Source organism: Ursus arctos, unplaced genomic scaffold (assembly GCF_023065955.2).
Source record: "Ursus arctos isolate Adak ecotype North America unplaced genomic scaffold, UrsArc2.0 scaffold_250, whole genome shotgun sequence".
NCBI classification, from domain to species: Eukaryota; Metazoa; Chordata; class Mammalia; order Carnivora; family Ursidae; genus Ursus; species Ursus arctos.
In genome coordinates this window covers 1-12,500 of record NW_026622931.1, presented here as the reverse complement: position 1 = coordinate 12,500, position 12,500 = coordinate 1, and positions in this window count along the sequence as shown.

Genomic DNA, 12,500 nt, shown 5'->3' with positions numbered 1-12,500 from the left:
CCGCGAGGGAGTGGCCGCACGCGCACTCGCACGCACGCGGGAGCCCCGCGCGCCGGACGCCGGCCAGGCCCAGCGGGATCCTCCCCCGACTCGGAGGGGGGAGGCGCAGGCCGCGGTAGGCAAAGAGCGGCGCTCGGCCCCGCCGCGGGGCCGGCAGACCCCTCACGGAGAGGGGGCTCTGCCCAACACGCAACGGTAGTCACCCCGCATCGGTGGCCACTACGCGCAGAGGAGGGGCGGCAGCTGGGGGGTTCCGGTACCCCAAGGCACCCTCTCGGATCGCTAGAGAAGGCTTTCTCACCGAGGGCGCATCGCCCCCACCCATTCGTCCCCCGACCGGGCCCCGCTAAACGGCTCTCCAAAGGCCGCCAAGGGCTCGGGGGGCGGGGGTAGGTCTGCGGCAAGGGGCAGGCACAGGGCAATCCTGAGCGCTCACGGCTGGGGCCCAACAAGGAGACCGTCCTTGCCCCGCCACGCACACCATGCTCGCGTCACCGCCCGGAAAGAGCTCCGTGCCTCCGGCGAGGCCACGAGAGGCGGAGACGGACGTGGCATGCTGGGGCGAAGAAACGGCACCCCTCGGCTGGCCAAGCGCCACAGCGCTGGCTCGGCCCGCCGCGATCGCTCACACACCCCGCCACGTCCAGGCCCCCCCAGCACGGCATGCGCCAGGGGGACGACGAGGCGCCCGCATCCCCATGGGGGGGGCAGGTGGTCCTCCCTTACCGACTCCACCACCCGCTCCTCGGACTACGCCACCAACAGCGGTGGCCCGAGGGGGTCGCTGGGAACAGGAAACGACGCCACCGCTCGGCCTCGGGCACCTGAGACAACCTGGAGCGCTCCAGGGGCACCACGGAGGGCCAGGCGCAACGCGCTCAGCACGCCCAGGCGGTGAGCAGCGCGGCGTCGGGACGGCCCTCCCCATGGCAGGGAGAGCCGCTCACCACACGAAGCCAAGAAAGGCAAGCGAGAGTGTCCGCTGCGTCAGAGGACCCCGGTCCCACGGACACCAGGAGGCCGAACGTGGGAGGGCGGGGTCGGGCCGGAGTCCACACCCCCCCCGCGCCCTCCCCGCACCGCCACAGCAGGCGGAGGAGGAGGAGGAGGAGCGCGAAGGGCCCGCGGGCAGAACGAGAAGAGCGGTCCCATTCGCCATGAATGTCCGTCCCTCGTCTGACGCGGCTTAGGCCCGGCCCGGGAGAGCACGAGATCACCACATCGATCGGCAGAATGTGCCCAGGGAGGTCCCGAGGGGGGGAAAGCCCGGCGAGGACAGCAACCAGAGGGACCTGCTTTCAGCCTCGCCAGCACCCCTCGACCCCAGGGCGAGAGCAGCCGGACAACCCAAGGAAGGAGGACGCCTGACACGTGGCACGGAGCCTTGCGGGACAAGGGTTGTCACGACCGCAGCCAGGTGCCCGCAGTGGGGAGCGCACGGGGTAAAGCACCCACGCCGCCTGCCCACACCGCCCTCGGGTGCTGGAGACCGGAGGCGGCACCACGGCCTGGACCATCTGGAGGCACCCGAGCCGGCGCACAGGCCCACGCGGACGGCTCAAGTAAGCGAGGGCACAGCCGGGCTTGGCACCATGGTCAAGCCCAGAGGTCCCCCCCGCCCCGCACACGCCCAGAGGTCCCCATCTCTAAGGCGACAGTCGCCAAAGCACAGCGTGTCAGCACCTACCTGGCAACAAAAAGTGCTCATTTCAGGTGACAAAATCACCACGCCGACTGCCGGGGCCTAGACACAAGTCACCGGGACCTCCTGGGACCGTAGCCAGGCCACCGGCCCCAAGCACCGTTCCATCAGCCCCGGCCCCTGGAGCCCCCAGGGCCATCTGGTCGACCCCGGGAGCGTGGCGGCAGCCGGGACCGACGGGGGACTCGCGGGAGGTGGAGCGGGCCGGGTAGGCCCTCCCCCAGTCCGCCTGTCGTCCCCACGTCAGGACTTAGAAAAATCACCAAAGTCCTGCGGAGGCACCTGTGGACGCCCTGCTCCCCGGCCCTCAGGACGGCCCCACGCCTGTCCCATGCCGGTCCCATGCCGGTCCCCGACTCCCAGTTGGGACTGGGGGGGGGAGGGGGCGATACCACGGAGGCGTCCCCGACGGCCGGACCGCAATGGGAATCGCGGCCGGGCCCCTGGGGCGCCATATCCGTGCCTCCCCTCGCGACCCGATCCGGTCCGGTCCGTTCCGGTCCCCTCCGGTCCCCACCTCCGCAGCGGGCCTCGGAAAGCTTGGTAAGAAAATCGGGTCAGACGACCGGAACCCCACGCGTGCCCCGTGGCCGGGCCCGTCACGCCATCCACGGGCTTCCTCTCAAGGCTCGAGCGCGACACGGGAGAAAACCGCGCGACACGGAAGGCCCGACGACCGACCGGAGCCACCGGCCGGATGGCGTCCGGGCGCCGGACACACCCGCTCCCATTCCCCCACGGGCCGAGGAGGGGACACCGGTGGGTGCTGGTCGACCCGTCCAGGCGACCCCCACACCCTTCTCAGGGAGCGAGGCGGTGGCGGCGTCACACCCTCACAAGCCTGGAGGTTCAATCTCCCGCGAGCCGATCGCGCGCCGACACCCCAGAGAGAGCGGGACAATCACGCTAGTGTCACCGGCTTCCTGGAACTCCGGCTTGGGGACCGCAGCCAAATGCCATCCCTTACTGACATCGGCGACGCTCTGGCAGGGTGACGCTATATAAAAGCGGCCGCCAGGTGGCGCCCGACAACCGGCGCAAAGGACACCGAGACAGATCCAGATCGCGGGCCCGTGAAGGCGCACAGCCGGCCGCCCGGCCACCCGATCTTGTCCCGGCCCCACCTCGGAGGGGCGGGCAGAGGGTGTGGGGCGCGCGGACCCGGGGCGTCGGCCTCGGGAGCCCCCGACCAGCGCGGCACGGCTGCAGCACCCCAGGGCAGACCGGGAAAACGTGTCTGGGCCGCTCCAGCCGGAAAGGGAGCCGGCTGGCCACGGGACACGCGCGTACGCATGCGCTCACGCCCACGCACGCACGCCCACGCACGCACGCACGACCCCGCCGGAAGCGGACGTGGGCGGAAAATTCCCCAAAGGGGCGCGCGTGGGTGGCTCAGTCGCTAAGCGTCTGCCTTCAGCTCGGGTCACGATCCCAGGGTCCTGGTTTCCAGCTCCCCGTCGGGCTCCCTGCTCACCGGGAAGCCTACTTCTCCCTCTCCCGCTCCCCCTGCTTGTGTTCCCTCTCTCGCTGTCTGTCTGTCTGCCTGTCTGCCTGTCTGCCTGCCTGCCTGTCTGTCTGTCTCTCTCTCTCTCTCTCTCTCTCTCTGTGAAATAAATAAATAAAATCTTAAAAAAATAAAATAAAATTCCCCGCAGACACCGGCAGGCCCCAGAGGCCCGGCCGGCATTACGCGGGCTTCCCACAGCGGCACACGGGCGGTGCCCTGGGCCTCTGGGAGGACTTAAGACAAATTTCGGGGGGCAGGCAGGGAACGGAAAACAGAGACCGTGTGAGTACTCCTAGAACAACAACGGTTGAACCATTTTTCTTCTATCATTTCAAGGGGAGGAAGTCTCTCTCAAGCATACGAAGAAAGCTCAGGAGGGCAGAAAGGGGGTGATTGACACACGCCCCCAGAAAGGTGCACACTGAATCCCTCTCTGCGTGTACCACGATGACATCCAAGGACAACAAACAGGCATGGGGGAACATCCGTGCAAAGGCAGGTGTGGCGATAAGAATATCGGTTTCCCCCGAAACCGCCTGGGTGGCTCAGTCGTTGAGCGTCTGCCTTCGGCTCAGGGCATGATCCGGGCGTTCTGGGATTGAGCCCCGCATCAGGCTCCTCCGATGGCAGCCTGCTTCTTCCTCTCCCACTCCCCCTGCTTGTGTTCCCTCCCTCTCTCACTGGCTGTCTCTCTCTCTCTGTCAAATAAATAAATCAACCAGTATTTAAATATATATATATATATATAATATTATATATTAATATATTTATATTTAACGTTTTTATTAAATACATTTAATATGTTTAAATATATTATATATTTATTTTATTGTATATTTATTATATTTTTATTTATATAATATATAAATAAATAATATATTTATTATATATAAATATATATTATATATTTATTAAATATATTTAATATATTTAATATTATATATATATTATACACACACACACACACACACACACACACATATATCTCGGTTTCAGCATCTGTGACCATAACCCGGAAACACACGGTGGGGGGGGGCGGGGGGGGAGGAGGAGGCGCGGAATGGGGAGGAAGGGAGTTAAAATAGCCATTCACTAAACAAATCCAGCTCCGGGACATCCGCGCATTCCAACACTAGGACACGGGGGGGGGGGGGGGGGGGGGCGGGGGGGGGTAAGAGAGGAAGGGAGGGTGGGTGGTGCTTGAGAAGAGGTAAATAATTGATGATGAAATGTTCCATGATATTAAGGAGAAAAGAAAAACCAGGCGTAGCACTTCCTCTGGCGTGTAAAGGAAAAAAAGTTTTTTGTTTCTTTTTTTTTCTTCCTTTTTTCGTCTTTCAAGTACACGTATTTCAGGGCACCTGACTGGCTCTGTCGGAGGAGGACCGGGTGACTCTTGATCCGCAGGGCTCGTGAGTTCCAGCACCACGCTGGATGGGCATAGAGATTACTTAAAATTAGAAAGCTTTAAAAAACAAACACACAAACCACAGACGCGGAGCAGCATTAAGCATCCAAGACATACACCTGTCTTGGGGCGCCTGGGTGGTGCAGTCGGTTGGTTGGGCAGCTGCCTTTGGCTCGGGTCATAGCCCCAAGGTCCTGGAACAGAGCCCCCCATCACGCTCCCTGCTCAGTGGGGAGTCTGCTTCTCTCCCTCCCTCTGCCGATCCCCCTGCTTGTGCTCTCTCACTCACGCCCTCTTTCTCAAATAAATAAAAATCTTTATTATGGAAAGAAAAAAAAAAGATAAACACCTGTAAACAGGAAGTAGTCAGAGGAAAACATCCACAGTAGCAGAGGATGCGACATTAGAGGGCAGCAGAGCAGCATCCTAGCCAGGTGCTATGGCGCTTTACTGCTTTCTGTGCCCCGTAGGGACCTTTAAAAAAACCTCACCCTCCTATCCAGGGAGGAGAGGGCAGAAGCAACCTCCAGCAAGACTTCCTTTGATTAAAGGGAACTCTTATTACATTCACCTTCACCATTTGAACATGGGCTTTTAATGGTTTCCTTTCCAAGCCTTTCTCTTTGCCTTCTTCTTACCTGTGTGAATCCCTGATCCCACAGTCACAACATCCCCCCCCCCCCCGCCACCACCAGAACACACACACACACACACACACACACACACACACACACACACGGATGAAAACTGTTCTCTGTACACCATACATCCTGAGCACTGCGAAAGTAAATGAGGAAACGCGGACAAGAGAGAAATCAAGCAAATACCGTAACTCTGAAGGCTGGACATCTACTGAGTTGAGAGAACTGACCAAACATCAGAAACTTGAAATGAAGGTTTTCCTTTAAAGTTGATTCTTCCTTAGTGGGCTAAACTACCTACGTTCTTTACCGGTATTTCCTCAACTCAAGAGTGCGGCGATCCAAAGGCGGTTTCGCGGTAAAAAGTTTGTGGGTGCCGTCTTGACATTTGCTTTGCACGTACACATATTTCAGGGCACCAGGCTGGCTCGGTCAGTCGGAGGACCACGCGACTGCGACTCTTGATCTGCAGGGGTTGTGAGTTCCAGCACCACACTGGATGGGTGTGGAGATTACATAAACAAGCGGATGGGCAAAAGGAATTAAAATCGCTACGGTGATTTCAAACAAAACAAGTGAAAACAAAACAAAACTCGGAAATAAAGTCGCCCCTGGCTTAATGCTTATTTCTAGACGCGACGACAGAGACCTGTGAGGTTGCCAGACAAAGAGCTATCACGGAACAGATACCCAAACAGATACGCCCAAGCCCAACAGAGGTTTGACAAATGCTCAAAGGCCACTCGAAGGAGGAAAGATGGCCCACCTCCCCGTGACATCAGAGGACGGTAATCAGACATCCACAGACCAAGCACGCAGGCAGGCAGGCAGACAAAGGAACAAGAAAGCTGGGGCGCCCGGGTGGCTCAGTCGGTTAAGCGTCTGCCTTCGGCTCAGGTCATGATCGAAGGGTCCTGGGATCAAGCCCCCCCATCGGGGGCTCCCTGCTCACCAGGGAGTCTGCTTCTCTCTCTCTCTCTCTCTCTCTCTCTCTCTCTCTCTCTCACACACACACACACACACACACACACCCTCCTCCCCGCTTGTCCCCCCCCGCCAAAAAATTGTTTAAATTAAAGAAAGAAGGAAAGCAAGCAAGCAAGCTTTGACCTAAACAGCCACACTTCACCCCTCACACAAATGTGAACTCAAAATGGATCACACACTGCCATGGGAAACATAAAACTGGAACACACCGGGGGGGGGGGGGGAGCTCTAAGAGAAAAATTGAGGAACTAGGGCCAGGCAAAGAGAGTTTAAGACTTGACACCAGAGGCATGATCCATGAAAAAGACACGGAGAGGTGGGAAGTCATCAAAATTAAAAACCTAGGCTCTGTGAAACACCCTCTCAAGAGGGCCAAGTGACAAAGGACACGCAGAGGCCTGGGGGATTTGGGGGGGGGGGGGCTTGTGGCTCAGAGAGAAACAAAATGAGGAAACGCTCCCAGAGGTTGGATCAGGGTCACCAGGTGAACAGCGGTACAATCCGTTCAGATAGGAGGTCTGGCGCACGGCCAAGGCAAGGAAGAAGACCAAGATTTTAGGGTTAGGTCCCCTTGAATAGGTCGTGTCCACGAGGCTACCGAGTCAGAAAATCAGCTAGGCAGTTTTATCTCTAATTCCGAATGGACATGAAGTCTGGGGTTTATAAGCAGAAAGTCCATAAGCGATCACCCAGAGGCGATTAAACACAGAGAAACACCGTAGCAACAATAGACTCTGTAGGGCCCAGGGTCGAACTAGGGCCAGCGGGGTGGGGGTGGGGGTGGGGGTGGGGTGGGGGTGGGGGGGACACTTCACATTTTAACACCCAGCCTAAGGAGCCCATGCTGAAGAACACTGCCGCTGCAGAGGAGGACCGTCAGGAACGGTAGGAACGACAGGAGCAAGACACCGCCAGCTGTCAGGAACTACAGAGGGGATGAGAGATTCCCGAGGAACAAGGACCAATGAGCCACTTACCCAGACTGCCCTCAAGGAAACCAGAACATGTCACCCCTGAAAGGTGCCTCATCGGTACATGGCTTACTTTGAATTCAACTCACTGGAGACACAGCAGCTGCAGGAAGGATATTCCGACCCTTCTTTTCTTCGTGAGAGCAAGAGGTCGAACTCCCGTGTGAAAGGTACCTGCCCTGGAACCAGGAAGAAGACAGACATTCTTCATCACCAGAGACAAGGGGAGGGGACCGGGAGAATTAGGGTCTGAACAATCCACGTCAATAAACCCTCTTCGACCACCCCCTGTCTTCCCGGGGACGTCTCTCACCGCGGCCTACCGACCTGCCTGCCCCTTGCCCGAACCCCTTTGTCTTCTCCATTCTTCACAAGTTGGCTGATGCCTTGTCTTTACTCTCCTGCCCCGTCCATGTAAACACCCACTAACCGTCGTATGCCCTTCTCCCGTGAATCTCTTGTGTCGGTCGCCATCCTAGGCCCAGCCAGAGACCCCCAAGAGGGTAGAGGAGACTCTCTCCTTCCCCGCCCCTCCCCCCCCCCCACCGCGGGGCCTAGACTGTCCAACTGGAATGTCGGTGTCGGACTTGATGAGGAGAGCGAAGGCAAGAGAAATGAAGCGACAATGAGGTCTCCTTACAACTTGCAGCCCGCCGATAAATCCCTGAGACATACAGGGTGTAACAGCCCTACAACTCTCTCAAGGATTTTTTTTTTTTTTTAACGTTTTACCGATGAGGATTTGCTGTAGTCAGTGTCACTTCACTCTCATAACCACAGACGCCCAGAATATGCTAACACCCCTCTATCAACCTGTGGCCCACTGACACACATCTAAAGGGCCTCATGACTCCCGCTTTGCTAAAACAGTAGGGACCGACCTTACCTTGACAAGAGCTAGCCCTGCAAGGTCTCGGAGACCTTGCTCTCAGTATACACAAATTCCTTAGAGACTTACCTTAGCCCTAACCCCCACTCACTAGAAACTGTATCACCAGTTAACGCCTCACAGTCCCAGTGCGGCTCTTTCCGCCCACAGATCCCGTCCCCATGCTATAATAAAAGCACCTGGTTGCACCAGAAACATCTCAAGAATTCTTTCTTGACCGCGTGCTTGGCAGCTCCACATCAGGTCTGCTTGTCTGTCTGTTCTTGTGTTTGTCCCTTCATGCGTGTGTGTGTGTGTGTGTGTGTGTGTGTGTACACGTGTGTACGTATCTGTCCGTCTGTCTAGTGGGGCTTTATTTATTTCTTTAGAGCGATTTGGGGTTCACTGCAAAACTGACTGGCGAATACGGACGGTACCCATATGCCACCTGCTCTGCCATCGCTCACTGCTCCCCGCCCCACCACCCAACATGCAGAGGCGCAGGTGTGCTCCCTCAGAGCTTCCCACTCCCCCATCTGTGCCAGAGCCGGTGTGTTGATTACAATGGATGAATCTACACTGAGGCATCATCATCACCCATTCAGAGTCCAGAGTTTACGCTAGGGTTCACTCTTGGTGTTGTCCATTCTATGGGTTTTGACAAAGGTATCTTACCATCATAGTAGCACACTCAGTAGTTCCACTGCCTTAAAAATCCTCTGTGTTCTGCCTGTTCATCACCCCCCCCCCCACACCCCCAACCCCGCCAAAACCCCTGGCAGCCTACAGATCTTTTTTTTTTTTTCTTCCCTCCCTCCCTCCCTTCATCTTTCTTATTACTAGTGTGGATATCATTCGTTTATTATAAAAAAGAGACACGGAAATTATTTACGTAATGCAGGACTGCACAACTTCAGTGGACTGGGTAGTTTCACATGACGCCGTTTCAATAATGATTTATTTCAGGCTACATCTTTTCTGAGAATGTCACAATCCATGTCACCTACAACTACTTCGATGCCTCCATACTCTGGGAGAAGAAATTTCTCGCCAACTTGCATGCCAACTGGTTGAGTCTCTCCACCCTTTTCCTTTAGAGCCTCATCCAATAGCTACTCCTGTTGCTTGCAGTCCTTGTCCTGGAGATTTTTATGGGAGCACAATGCCTCCTTTGGTTACAATGTTGGCTGCACTCCTTTGACCTAAAACCTGGTCAAAGAGGGGGAGAAACCCTCTCTAAACGCCTGTCCGGCCATGACGCTGTCCGCTGCAGTTTGTACTCTGCTCTCCAGCCTACTGATTTCAGTTCTGTCTCCTCCACAATGTCACATTTAGTGGGAACCGTGAGTTATGTTCACCATCTCAGATTGGCTTCTCTCAGTCAGGAATACACATGTACGGTTCCCCCACCTGGCTCCCCACAGCTACCCATAGTTCCATAGCTCGCTCATTTCTTTCCAACGCCCCCGAAAAACATTCCATGGCCTGGATGTACCCCAGTCTGCATATCCATTGACCTCCTGAGGGACTTCTTGGTTGCCTCCAAGGTCAGGCAGTTATGAATGAAGCTACCGTGAACGTCTGTGTGCAGGTTTCTGTGCAGACGTCAGTTTTCAACTCATTTGGGCCGTTGATAAATACCAAGGAGTGGGATTGCTGGGTCGTACGGTAAGAGTGTGTTTAGCTTGGAAAGGCATCGCCCATATTTGTGGCATTTTTTGGATGATAGCTGAGAGCAGGGCAGCACACTGAAGGAACAAGGTCATGAAGGAGGTAGAATTCAAAGATGCTGGAAAGGAAGATGTCACCAAGGCACGACCTTTACCTCCATCCTCGTAGGGTTTGTGGCTGACCCTGAGGATGACATTGACATGAGACAGATGACCAGGAAAAGGAGCATACAAATTTGTTTCCTACAAGTGTCACATGACAAAGCCCTCCTGAGGAAACGAAGATCCTGAGAAGGAGCAAACCCTAAATGCTTGTATATTGGGTTGAACAAGGAGAGGCGATTGTGGGAGGGTAACTCAACAATGTGGCGAGGCTATAGGAACGTTAAGGATGTAAAACAAAACAAAACAAACAAAAAAGCAAGATCTGTTTGTCCAGAATTCTCATTCTCATTCTGAACTTCCTGTCCTTGAAGATCAGAATGTTACTCACGGGGCACCTGGGTGGCTCAGTCTGTTAAGGTTAAGTGGCTGCCTTCAGCTGAAGTCAGATCTCTCAATCCCGGCATCCTGGGATTGAGCCCTGCCTTGGCCTCTTTGCTCAGCGGGGAGTCTGCCTCTCCCTCTCCCTCTGTCCTTCCCCCCCTACTCATGCGTGGGCTCTCGCTCACCCTCCCTCCCTCCCTCCCTCCCTCTCTCTCAAATAAATAAAATCTTTTTAAAAACTTTTAAAAAAAGAATGTCTCTCACTCCCCTTCTGGCATAGGGAAGACATCTTCCAGGGGGATGGGTGGGGGAAGCTTCTGGGGAGAAAAGGGGGAGAGTCAGGTACCCTCCTTGCACCTGCGGGGCGGGGGGGGGGGGGGGGGTTGGGTTGGGTGTGTGTGTGTCTGCTGCTGCCGCCGCTGCTGCTTTGTAGAAGTGTCTACAGTTCAAAACAGTACTCTGGTTTCCTTTATATCTAAAGCTTATCTCGGGTTTGGGGTTTGGGTTTGGACAGGAGGAGGGAGGGCCACATTTTCTTCTGACAGAGTGGAGAAAGAGAAGAGGGGTGCGGGCTTGTGCATATTCTTTTCCATCTTGGGGTGAGCGGAGGATTCAGATTCAGCTCTTGCCAGATGAGATCTAATTTCTCCATAAACAATCAGGCAAAATATCAGGCAAACAGAGGGCGAGTAAGCGTTAGAAGACCATGGACAAGATGGGTTCCAAAGCAATGATTTCATCAGAGGAACGTGAATGCCAAAGATTTCCAGGGACCATGTTTATGGATGACTTGGTGTGTAGGTCATTTCAAATTTACAGTGCTACCATCCATCCGGTCACTTCAGCATACTGTCTCCAGCTCACACGAGCAGTGTAGTCGTGCAAATATAATATGGGGCTCATCCAGGGATGGGATTGTGCCAGAGAAAGGGAGACAGCAGCATGTAATTGAGCCTAAGGAGTGTCCAAGAGAGTGACTCTCTAAAGTACATCGAGGCAGAAGGAGACCGGCTGGATTTTTTGTTTGCTTGCTAGGTGTTTGTGGCAATGGGGTGGATGTGGGTGGGTGTTGTTTATTTTCTGGACAAGGTGAAGGGACCCTTCAAGTGGAAGTATTTGCACAAGGGGTCTTGCAGGATGGGAGGGTGCAGCTCAGTCCCTTTACCAAGAAAAAAGGAGAATCAGACCTTTTAAGAACTAGGCAAGGAGAGGAGTCTAGCTTTGGTTATTGCAGCACCCAGGCACCTCGGCAGAAACAACAGAAGGTTCCCAAAAGGAACCGAGTTGCAGGAATCAGCGTGAGCAGGCCCCATCACCCTCAGCTCTCAGCTCTCAGCCCTCAGCCCTCAGCCACCTCCCCACCGGGGCAGGAGGCGTCTATAATCCAGTCTGAGCTCCAGATCTGGGTCCCGCCCCCCCTCACCCCCACCCACCTACAGGGCTCCCCTGCCCTCTTCTCAGCCAGAGACACATATGGGAGGGTGGTCCCAGAACAAATCTCCCCACATCCACAGAAATCTTGCCAGCACTTTGACCACTTGGCCTTGAGACACCAACTCATCTGTACCCGTGCATGATTTTTTCCTTGGACCAGGGGCCTAGTTCACCACTTAGGACGAACAGCAAATCCCCGCTTCCCCCCCTCCCCACCCTCCCCGCAGCCTATGGTTCCCAATTCGACCGGACAACATCAGTTGGGGGGGCGGGGATGGGGGAGCAGCTGAAGGGAGGGTCAGGGTGATCCATTCTAATGGGCCTCATTCAATCGTATCATTCAAATGCAGAAAGCTTTCTGTTAAAGTCAGAGCCTGGGGCTTCTCTCCACTGAATGGCTTTCCCAAACTTCCCCAACCCTTAGGCTGCAGCTTGCAAACTTCTGGGAAGAAAGGGAGGGAGGGAGGGAGGGAGGGAGGGAGGGAGGGAGGGAGGGAGGAGGGTAAGGGGAAAAAGGGGAAAGAGGATGTCCGAAGAGTTCACCTCATCTGGGTGTCAGTCCTTCATTCCATTTCTATGAAACATGGACAGAGGCCTGCCTTCTGTCACTGCCTCAAGCTGAAGTAAGGTGCAGTAGAGGCTTTGGAATGGAAGGGTCTGATACAGTGCAGGTCGCAACTTTTGGTCCCTTGTGTTATTGGAGGGGGTCTCAGAGATAGTTCCTTATCTGAGAACTTGGATATTTTTCTACATGGTTTCATTGATTTTATCCCCAAGTATACTCTATGGAATAGTAACAGCATAGCATGACCCAACTGTCTCATTC